Here is a 10547-nt window from a genome sequence, read left to right as displayed (position 1 = left end):
GCTATGCGGCCAGCAGTTTCATACGGTGCACTCTTTGGAGTCGTGGTGCATGCTGAGGCACCGCATACAGATGAGGTGCGGGTCAGTGCCAGTCATCTGACGTGCACAGGCTTCACAAGACTTAAAACCCGAAGGCATTGCACACTGTTCCGGCGACACCAGGCCAAGAAACTGCTGGTTTTCCGGGATCAGTGTTGGGACTCGGAAAAGGAGAAAACTGACGTCAGCGCATCGGGAGGGGCATACATGGCATCGCTGGCGTAATGTCCGTGGACGACGTCAGGGCGGAGTCGTGCAGCGCCGCCCCCGGCGTGCAGTGGTGCTGCTGCAGTAACTTTTCCGGTTCCAGTCTGATGCCTGGGGATATTCTGAGTTAAGGAATCTGCGGCTAGACGTCTCTATCAGATACCAAGTTCAACAGCAGAGCATTCAGGAAGAACGTGTCCATTGAGGAGCAGGAAAAAGACTGTCACAAAAACAATCCAAAGGAAGAGGAATAGTAACAAAATTGCAATCCAAAGGTATAGCCAAGGAGTACGTCTTTTTTCAGCTAAAGTGGACCGCCGGTTGAAGCACCTCTGTCAGGAGGTTAGTCCTGACTGCCACTGTAGGTAGCTCGAGCTGGAGAGCCTCGGCCGCCCTACGCAACACCATTGCGTACGACGCTCCCTCCTCCATAGCCACGGCAGGCGGAGACAGCATGCCAAGGTCTGGTGAGATATCCAGACCACTGGCTTCTTCCAGTTCCTCTCTCCAGTCCTGTTCATAAACTAACTGGTCGGTTAAAGGGTCCTCAGACCCAATCCACCCCACCCTCCTCTGGCTGCCAATCTGGTCTCTAAGAGCCAGTGTAGTACCTGTTGACGCCCGTACTGCTTCGTGTCTACCTCGAGGTTGAGGCAGGGGTCGACGTCGGCTGGGGCACAGCCGTAGCCGGCTACGGACGTGGTGACGGTTGAATCGGTGCCAGGGGGGTGTAGTCAGGTCGACCTTCGCCGATCCAGATATAGGCCTGGATCCAAGGGGGCCCTGCGGTGCCGGAGCCTCTGGCTTTGAAGGCCCAGGGCCCCCAGCCTAGTCTGCGTGGCCCGAAGGCATGCCGGTATAATTGGGCGGCCCGAAGATGGCATGCATCGCTTCGTAAAATTGACAAAGATGGGCAGGGGTTGCTCCAGGACCCAGGAAGGGGTGGGGTAGGGACTCTTCAGATTCCGTACGCGAAGCCGCGGGAGGTGCACCACCTGCATCCCTCATCGACCTTGCCGACGGATGGGGAGGAGTCGAAGATAGACGCTGCTTCTTCGTCTTCTTGTGCTTCGACTGACCCAGAGTGCGAAGACTTAGATAAAGAATGGTGGTGGCTCCACAATCGGTCCCTCGATCTCCTATGCGACCGGGACCTCGAACGGCGCATAGCCGACTGCCGGGCCTCGAGAAGCTTTCGGGACCGTTCCCACAAAGACTGCAAATTCATGGTCCGGCAGGCGTAGCACGATCCATCACTGACATCAGTCGGGTACAGGAACCGCAAGCCTTGAAACCAGGCATCCCTTGTGCACCAGAAGTCATACTCAAAAATACTGTCGACAAAATCAAGAAAAAACTTAGTCTAAAAGTGACTGGGATACCGCTCTCTCCGGATCTGCGCTTGCTGGCACGGAAAAAGAATGAATTGACGTCAGATCGAGAGGGCCCCGTCTATGTAGCTACCACGTCATCCTGGCAACCACAATGCTGAAAGCAGAGTCGACTGACGCCACCTTACGACGCGAATGAGTACTGCTGACTAAAAACGTTCTGGTTCCAGTCTGATGCCTGGGGGCAATTATTAGGTAAGAAATCTATAACTAACTTTATTTCAGATATGCGTGCTCTAACTGGGCATTTAAAAATATCCTTTGTACGCCTCATTATCCCTTTCAACTGAGGCAACATGTTATTTTGTGTGGGTTTCTTAAGGTTTCGAATAGGAAAATCTCTACTAGGGCATCTTTGTGTAAGGGTACACCCTGATAATTGGCTGCCCTAGCAATCAACTCCTGATAATGCAGTATCGTCAGGAGGCGAAGGTATTGCTGGATATGGATCAGGGTCTGTATCTTGGAGTGGATCTATATTATAGTCATCCCATGGATCAGTTGGTGGCGGACTATAATTATCGTCTTCCTCACCTAAAGCACAAGTTACTACTTGTGTAACGATATATCTGTAAGAGACATTAGTTAGTGATAGATTCCTTACCTTAGAATATCCCCAGGCGTCAGACTGGATCCGGAAATTTTTGCGTAGCAATACCCCTGCGCGCTGGTAGGCGTCGTCTGCGGCTCCGCGTCCGTCGTCGGCGTCGTGAGCGCCGGGATGACGTCGTCGGAGTATTTAGACGGCGCCCATGCGCGCTGACGTCAGTTCTGATAACACAGCTTTTCCGCGCCAGATACGCAGAGCCATGATAGAACTAACACTGGTGCCATGAAACTAGGGCCCTGAAAGGGGATGACCTTAACCCCAAATATCGGTTCGCAGAACGGGGAGGATGGGTGGGCGGTAAGGAATCTATCACTAACTAATGTCTGTGATATATCGTTACACAAGTAGTAACTTGTGCATCTGAAAGAGACACGTTAGTGATAGATTCCTTACCTTAGAATAGATACCCCAGCAATACCAACCCCGGTGGTGGGTCTGCGAACCAATATCACACCAGAAAGTCCTGGAGGACGGAACGGCCAAAGAAGCCATCCCTCCGGACTTGACTGTCCAGGCAGTAGTGTCTTGCGAACGTGTGCAGCGAGGCCCACGTGGCTGCCTGACAGATGTCCTGCAGGGGGACACCGCGGCCCAGGGCAGTTGTCGTCGCCGTGGCCCGAGTGGAGTGAGCCCGCAATCCAGCCGGGGGCTCCTTCCTCGCCATGGAGTAACATGCCCGGATACATAAGATGATCCACCTGGAGATGGTCCTCTTGTGAACAGCCTTTCCCTTCTTCGCGCCCACGTAACCAACGAAGAGTTGGTCATCCACCCGGAATTGGCGTGTGCGATCTAGGTAGTAGGAGAGCGCACGTTTTGGATCCAGACGGTGGAGCCTCTCCTCCTCTTTCGAGGGATGCGGAGGCGGAAAGAAGGTGGGCAAAGTGATGGACTGCCCGATGTGGAAGGCCGTGACAACCTTGGGCAGAAAGGAAGGTCGTGTACGCAACACCACCTTATCAGGATGAACAGACAGGAAAGGTGGAGAAGACGAAAGAGCCTGGAGCTCACTCACCCTCCTGGCAGAGGTGATGGCAACCAGGAAGGCCGTCTTCAGAGTAAGGAGACGAAGAGGACAGTTATGGAGTGGCTCAAAGGGAGCGCACATCAGATAGGTGAGAACCAGATTCAAGTCCCACTGGGGCATCACGAAGGGAACAGGAGGAAACATGTGCGTGATGCCCTTCAGAAATCTACTCACAATAGGGGACTTGAACAAAGAAGGCTGATCTGGTAGCCTCAAGAAGGCTGAAAGAGCAGAAAGGTACCCTTTAAGAGTGCCCAGAGCAGAGCCCTTCCGGGCAAGGGAAAGGAGAAAGAGCAGCACTTCCGAAAGGGGTGCAGAGAGGGGATCCACAGCCTTTGCTGTGCACCATGCCACAAATTTGTTCCACCGGCAGGCGTATACCGATTTAGTGGAGGGACGCCTGGCTGCCAGAATGATGTCACAGACTTCGGGAGGCAAGTCAAATGGCCTCAACTGCCGCCGCTCAATCTCCAAGCTTGAAGGTGGAGACTGGACAGGTTCGGGTGCAGGACCGTCCCCTGCTGCTGCGACAGAAGGTCCTCCCGAAGAGGCAGACGAATCGGGGGATCGACTGACATGCTGAGTAGCTCGGGATACCAGTATCTTCGTGCCCAGTCCGGAGCCACAAGGATGACCTGGGCCCGGTCGCGCCTGATCTTCTTCAGCACTCTGGGCAGAAGTGGTATAGGCGGAAAGGCGTACAACAGACCGCAGCTCCACTCGCGACGAAAAGCGTCTCCGAGCGAGTGCCGCCTTGGAAACTCCAACGCGCAGAACTGCTGACATTGCGCGTTCTCTTCTGTGGCGAATAGATCTAACCAAGGCTCTCCCCACTGTCGAAAGAGACCTTGCGCCACGTCCGAGTTCAGACGCCATTCGTGATCCATCATGCACCGGCGGCTGAGTTCGTCCGCCCTGGCATTCAGAGATCCTGCCAGGTGTTGAACCACCAGGGTCACGCCCTGATGTTCCAGCCACTGCCAGAGGCGCAGAGCCTCCTGGCAAAGGGTCCACGACCCCACACCGCCCTGTTTGTTGCAGTACCACATGGCGGTGGTGTTGTCGGTGAACACTTGCACCACGCTCCCCCTGACAGAGGGGAGGAATGCCTTCAGTGCAAGACGAATCGCCCGCAGCTCCAGAAGGTTGATGTGGAGCCGGGACTCCGCCGGAGACCAGAGGCCTCTGATCTCCGCCTCTCCCATGTGGCCCCCCCAGCCGTGGAGGGACGCGTCAGTCACAACTACGTGCTCCGGCTGGGGTAGGGAGAGGGGTCTGCCACTGACCCATTCGCGGTCCGTGAGCCACCACTGCAGTTGTTTCGCAGTGCCCTCCGAGATCAGGACATGATCGGACAGGTTGCCCTGATGCTGGGCCCACTGAAACTTCAGGTCCCACTGCAGAGCCCGCATCCGCCACCTGGCGTGACGCACCAGAAGGATGCAGGAGGCCATCAGTCCCAGAAGCCGCAGCGTCAACCTGACCGAGACCCGGGATAACGGTCTGAAGACAGGAATCAGAGCCTGAATATCCCGGACCCGCTGCTCGGGTGGGTAAACCCGAAACTGCGCCGAGTCGAGAACCGCTCCGATGAAAAGGAGCTTCTGAGAGGGACACAGGTGTGACTTCGGCACATTGATGGAGAACCCCAGCAAGTGCAGGAGGTCGGCCGTAGTCTGGAGGTGGCTGACGACTGTCTGGGGCGAGCCCGCCTTCAACAACCAGTCGTCGAGGTAGGGGAAGACTGATACCCCCTGCCTGCGCAGATGGGCTGCGACCACCGCCATCACCTTCGTGAACACCCGTGGGGCGCTGGTAAGGCCGAAGGGGAGCACGGTAAACTGAAAGTGCTCTAGGCCTACCGTGAACCGTAGGTAACGCCGGTGGGCCGGCAGGACGGGGATGTGGAAATAGGCGTCCTGCAAGTCCAACGCTACCATCCAGTCTCCTGGGTCCAGGGCAGCCAGGACCTGAGCCAAAGTGAGCATCTTGAACTTCTCCGTCCGGAGGAAGCCGTTGACGTTCCGCAGATCCAAGATAGGGCGTAGGCCCCCTTTGCCCTTCTTGGGTACCAGAAAGTAGTGGGAGTAGCAACCACGTCCTACTTCTGGCCCAGGAACGCGCTCGATGGCCCTCTTGGCCAAGAGGGCCAAAACCTCCTCTTGCAGAAGTTGCAAGTGATCCCCCGACACACGGTGGTATTGAGGTGGCATGGATGGAGGGGAAGACTCGAAGGGGAGGGAGAAACCCCTTCGGACAATTTGCAGCACCCACCTGTCCGAAGTGACTGTATGCCAGTGGGAGAGGTGATGGCGAACCCTGCCTCCCACAGGCGTCACATGGGCCTGAAAACTCGGACTAGGAAGGTTTTGAGGCGGGGGCTGCTGAGGGAGGTGTGGACTGGCCTCGCCGTTGGCCCCGACCACCGCCACGGCGGTTCCCACGGCCGCCACCGCGTTGCTGAGTATTCTGCGGTGCGTGGCGGACGGTCCGTGGTGGGGCGCCCCTTCCGTGGCCACGAAAGGAGCAAAAGGCACCCGATTGCTGGCGTGGGGCCGTAAGGCCCAAGGACTTGGCCGTGGCCCTGGAGTCCTTGAAACGTTCCAGCGCATGGTCTGCCTTGTCGCCGAAGAGGCGACGGCCATCAAACGGCATGTCCAGGAGGGTGGCCTGGACATCGGCCGAGAAGTTGGCGGACCTCAACCAGGCGTGGCGTCGAACCGCCACCGTCGTTGCCATCGCCCTGCCCAGTGAGTCCGTGGTATCCAGCCCACACCGGATAGAGAAACGTGCCGCATCTCGGCCGTCCGCAAGGGTTTGGCTGAGTTTAGCCCTGACCTCCTCAGGGCATTGTGGCAGCACCTCCGCAACCGTGACCCACAGGGTGTGGGTGTAGCGGCCCAAGAGACAGTTGGTATTCACAGACCGTAGCCCTAGGCTCACAGACGAGAAGACCTTCTTCCCGAACTGCTCATATCTCTTGGATTCCCTGTCGGGCGGGGCCGACGGGAATGCGGATTGGGAGGTAGAGGCCTGGATGACCAGGCTCTCGGGGGTGGGATGGGTGGACAAAAAGCATGGGTCGCCCGGCGCCGGGCGGTAGCGTCTGGCCACGTTCCTGTCCACAGGGGGGCCTGTGGCGGGCTTGGACCAAGTGCCCAGCAGAACGTCACACAAGGCCTCATTGAACGGCAGAAGGGGCTCCGTGGAACCGGACTGCTGTTTGAGGACCTCAGTGAGGAGATTAGTCCTCACGGCCGCGACGGGGAGCTGAAGGTTCAAGGCCTTAGCCGCCTTCGTCAACACTACGCTGTAAGCAGAACCCGCCTCCGAAGCCACAGTCGGGGGCGACGTAAATCCAGTGTCTGGCGAGGTGTCAATACCACTGGCCTCCCCAAGCTCATATGTCCAGTCCTGATGCGACTGGCAATCACGTGCCAGAGGGTCCTCGGACCCCTCCCATTGCTCCTCGTCACCTGGCTCCTGGAGACCAGGATTAACAGCCAGGGCCTCCTCGTGGAGATAGAATTCTCCGAAGGCCGACGGAATCGGCGCCCAGCGGCGCCCCTCCGACACCTGAGTAGGACCGTAGGAAGCATTGGGGTCGGCAACCACATCGGCTGCCGGGGACGACACCTGAAGGGACGGCGCCGGCGAGGTCGTAAGGTCGACCGGCGAGGTCCCGGATCCGGAGCCGGATCCAGCGAGGTCGCGCGGCGCCGGGACCGAAGTCGCCAGCGGCGCCGGGCCCGAAGCACCCGACGGCGTCGGGGCCGAGGCGCCCGACCCGGAAGGACCTCCAGACGGAACCGATCGGCCCGAAGGCGCCACGGGAACCGACTGAGGAGGGAGGGCCCTCATGGCCATGAGGTACCTCTCGACCTCCTCCTGCGACGCGCCGTGCCCAGGGACCCGAAGGTGTGGAGCAGGCGGCGACGCCTGCGACTCCCGCGGAGCCGCGTGGGCGGTGTCGCCCGAGTCCCCGGCCGCATCGAGCGAGCGTCGGGGCGGGTCGGAGGATCGATTGTGTCGCTCCGACCTCTCATGCCTCTTACCTGAGGACTTGGAACCAGACGATCGGTGTCCACTCCCGGAACGTCGATGACTCCGACCTCGCGACCTGTCCCTCGACCTCCCGTGGGACCGGGACCGGGACCTGGAGCGGCGCGGGGCCGAGTGAGTGCCTTAGCTCGAGACGCTTGCGGGACCGCTCCCGCCTAGCCTTCGACGTCAGAGCCCGGCAGTCGACGCAAGTCCGATCGTCGTGGTCGAGGCCCAAGCACTTCAGGCACCGGCGATGGGGGTCCGTGACCGACATGAGCCGGCCGCACTTCGAGCAGGGCTTGAACCCGGGCATCCCTGGCACCGATAGTCGGGAATCGACTAAAGAAAGGATCAAAAAGATCAAAAAGTTTTCAGTCAAAAAGTGACTGGGGTAGAGCTTCTTCCGGATCTGCGCTAGCTGGCGCGGAAAAAAGAAGAACTGACGTCAGCGCGCATGGGCGCCGTCTAAATACTCCGACGACGTCATCCCGGCGCTCACGACGCCGACGACGGACGCGGAGCCGCAGACGACGCCTACCAGCGCGCAGGGGTATTGCTACGCAAAAATTTCCGGATCCAGTCTGACGCCTGGGGATATTCTAAGGTAAGGAATCTATCACTAACGTGTCTCTTTCAGATTCAGTATTTGTGTTAGTAGAACCTGATGGTCAGGAGTATGCACACATGCTTCTAACTGCCCCTTATTGTATGCCCTCCACCGCAGTCTTTGGAATGATGATGCTGGTTCTCGACTCTGAGATTGGACTGAGGCCTGCTAACCAGACCTCAGTGACTGTACCCTTACTCTTAAAATATGTGGAATTGGCTTTCACCTTATTGGCTGAGCTAGCTTACCTGTAAGTCCCTAGTAATTGTTACCCATTATATATATGAGAGATGCCCCTGACCCCCATGGACTGCAGCACTGGTTGTGCTTCCCTGGGTGGGACAATAGCTAAACAAGACTCTCAGCCTGCAATTTGCGGGCTGGAAGAGCAGTTTAACTGTTGGTCCAACCTTTCAATGTAATACAATAGCAAAGCCAGGCTTCCCAGCAAGTATATGTTTAAGTCACCCCATGGCAGTCCTATCGAGCATTGATGTAACTTTACATGTTTGACAGTGAAAACGCAGAACTGTTTACACTGTGGAAAACCTTGGAAGCCCAGTTGGTGAAGACAGAGTTACATGCTGACCCCCTCAACTGTGCTAACTCTGGAACATGATGAAAATGCGTCAGACAAGGTATCAAACAACTTGTTACATTAAGACTGACTTGACTCTCAGGTCCAAATTAATGTAACAAGCTGCAGTGTGCAACTTAAGCAAAAATGCCAGTTTGTTGCCATCAGTCGCCGGTGCCCTTACTGAATGCACACGGGGTCCTGTAGCGGAGATCGCTTTCTGCTCTCCTGAAAAGGTTTGCTCAAGAATCCCAGAAAAGTATACAATGGGGGCTTGCTCTGGAAGGTGGTGTCACCTCTCTCCTCCAGGAAACCACAGGGTTGTTGGCCCAACAGGAGTGTCAAAGGAGAAGCTGCCTTTGAAGGCTTGGAAGAGATTTTTTCAAGCAGACAGACTGGCACTTGAGACAGTAGAGGGGAAACCAGTTACCTGTGTTACAGGGCTTGTAGAACCCTTGGTAGTCACACCTCTGGGTTAGGCTAGGAAGCTCCATATGCCTTGACATTGGTCCTACCATATTGGAAGTGGGCAGAATGGTGCATCCACACTTTGCAGAAGGTGCTCATCAGGTGGGAGGGAACCTGGAATGCAAATGCTACTTACCAGTATGCATCTGTTCTTGGCATGTAGGGCTGCTGACATTCATATCTGTGCATAGATCGCCGCCTAGTGTTGGGTCCGGATGATTGCACATTGTTGTCCTGGAAGAGTCTTCGAAGTATCATGAGATAGGTGGCTCCTCCCCTTGACTACAGTGCGCATGGGCATCGACTCCATCCCCAGATTGTTTTTAGCCATTGTGGCCGAGATTGAGTGAACTATGTGAGTGATGACCATGCTATGAGCATATATATGAATACTGCAGCTGCTACAGGCGCCGGGGAGGAGGGCGGGCGATATGAATGTCAGCAGCCCTACATGCCAAGAACAGATGCATACTGGTAAGTAGCATTTGCAGTTCGAGGCATGTGGGCTGCTGAATTCATATCTGTGCATAGAATACATAGCAGTCCCTCCATTATTGGCGGCCGCCCGTGCCAGCTGCAGCAGTTTGGAAAAGTGTCCTGAGAACAGCCTGACCTACAGCTGCCTGCTGTTTAGAGTGCACGTCTACACAGTAATGTTTAGTAAATGTATGTGTGGTAGACCATGTGGCTGCTCTACATATATCCTCTAAGGGAATGTTTCCAAGGAAGGCCATAGAGGCCCCCAACTTTCTGGTGGAGTGGGCTCTTGGTGGAATTGTAAGAGTGCTTTTCGCTTTTGCATAACAGATCTGAATACATTTCACGATCCACCTAGCAATACCAGCCTTGGAAATAGCGTTACCTTTGTGGTGTGATGCAAAGGCAACGAAAAGTTGCTTAGTCTTTCTAAAATCCTTGGTCCTGTCAATGTAATACATTAGGGCCCTTTTAACGTCAAGGGTGTGGAGCATCCGCTCCGCCAGCGACTCAGGATTTTGAAAAAACACCGGCAACTCGATTGTTTGGTTTATGTGGAAATGAGACACAACCTTGGGTAGAAATTTAGGGTTAGTGCGGAGCACTACCCTGTTAGCATGAACTTGGAAAAAGGACTATTGGATGGTGAGGGCCTGCAACTCACTAACCCTCCGTAGCGATGTAATTGCTACTAAGAAAGCCACTTTCCAAGTCAAGAACTGAAGCTCGCAAGAGTGTAGTGGCTCAAAAGGAGGACCCATCAGCCTTGTAAGAACCACATTGAGGTTCCATTCTGGAGCTGGTGGTGTCCGTGGTGGAATGACCCTTTTGAGTCCTTCCAGAAAAGCTTTGATAGCAGGCACTTTGAAAAGTGAAAGGTGCTGTCTATTCTGGAGGTATGCGGCCATCGCAGACAGGTGAATGCGGATGGAAGTATATGCCAAATTGCACTGGTACAGATGGAACAGGTAACAGATGATGTTCTGAATGGAAGCATCTAGTGGGTTAATGTTGTGGTTTGCGCAATAAATGACAAACCGCTTCCATTTAGCCGCATAACATGCTCTAGTAGTGGGCTTTCTTGCCTCCCGAATGATGTC

The sequence above is a fragment of the Lissotriton vulgaris genome, chromosome 3_1 (assembly GCF_964263255.1).
Source record: "Lissotriton vulgaris chromosome 3_1, aLisVul1.2, whole genome shotgun sequence".
Lineage (NCBI taxonomy): Eukaryota > Metazoa > Chordata > Amphibia > Caudata > Salamandridae > Lissotriton > Lissotriton vulgaris.
This window is presented reverse-complemented; position numbering follows the sequence as displayed.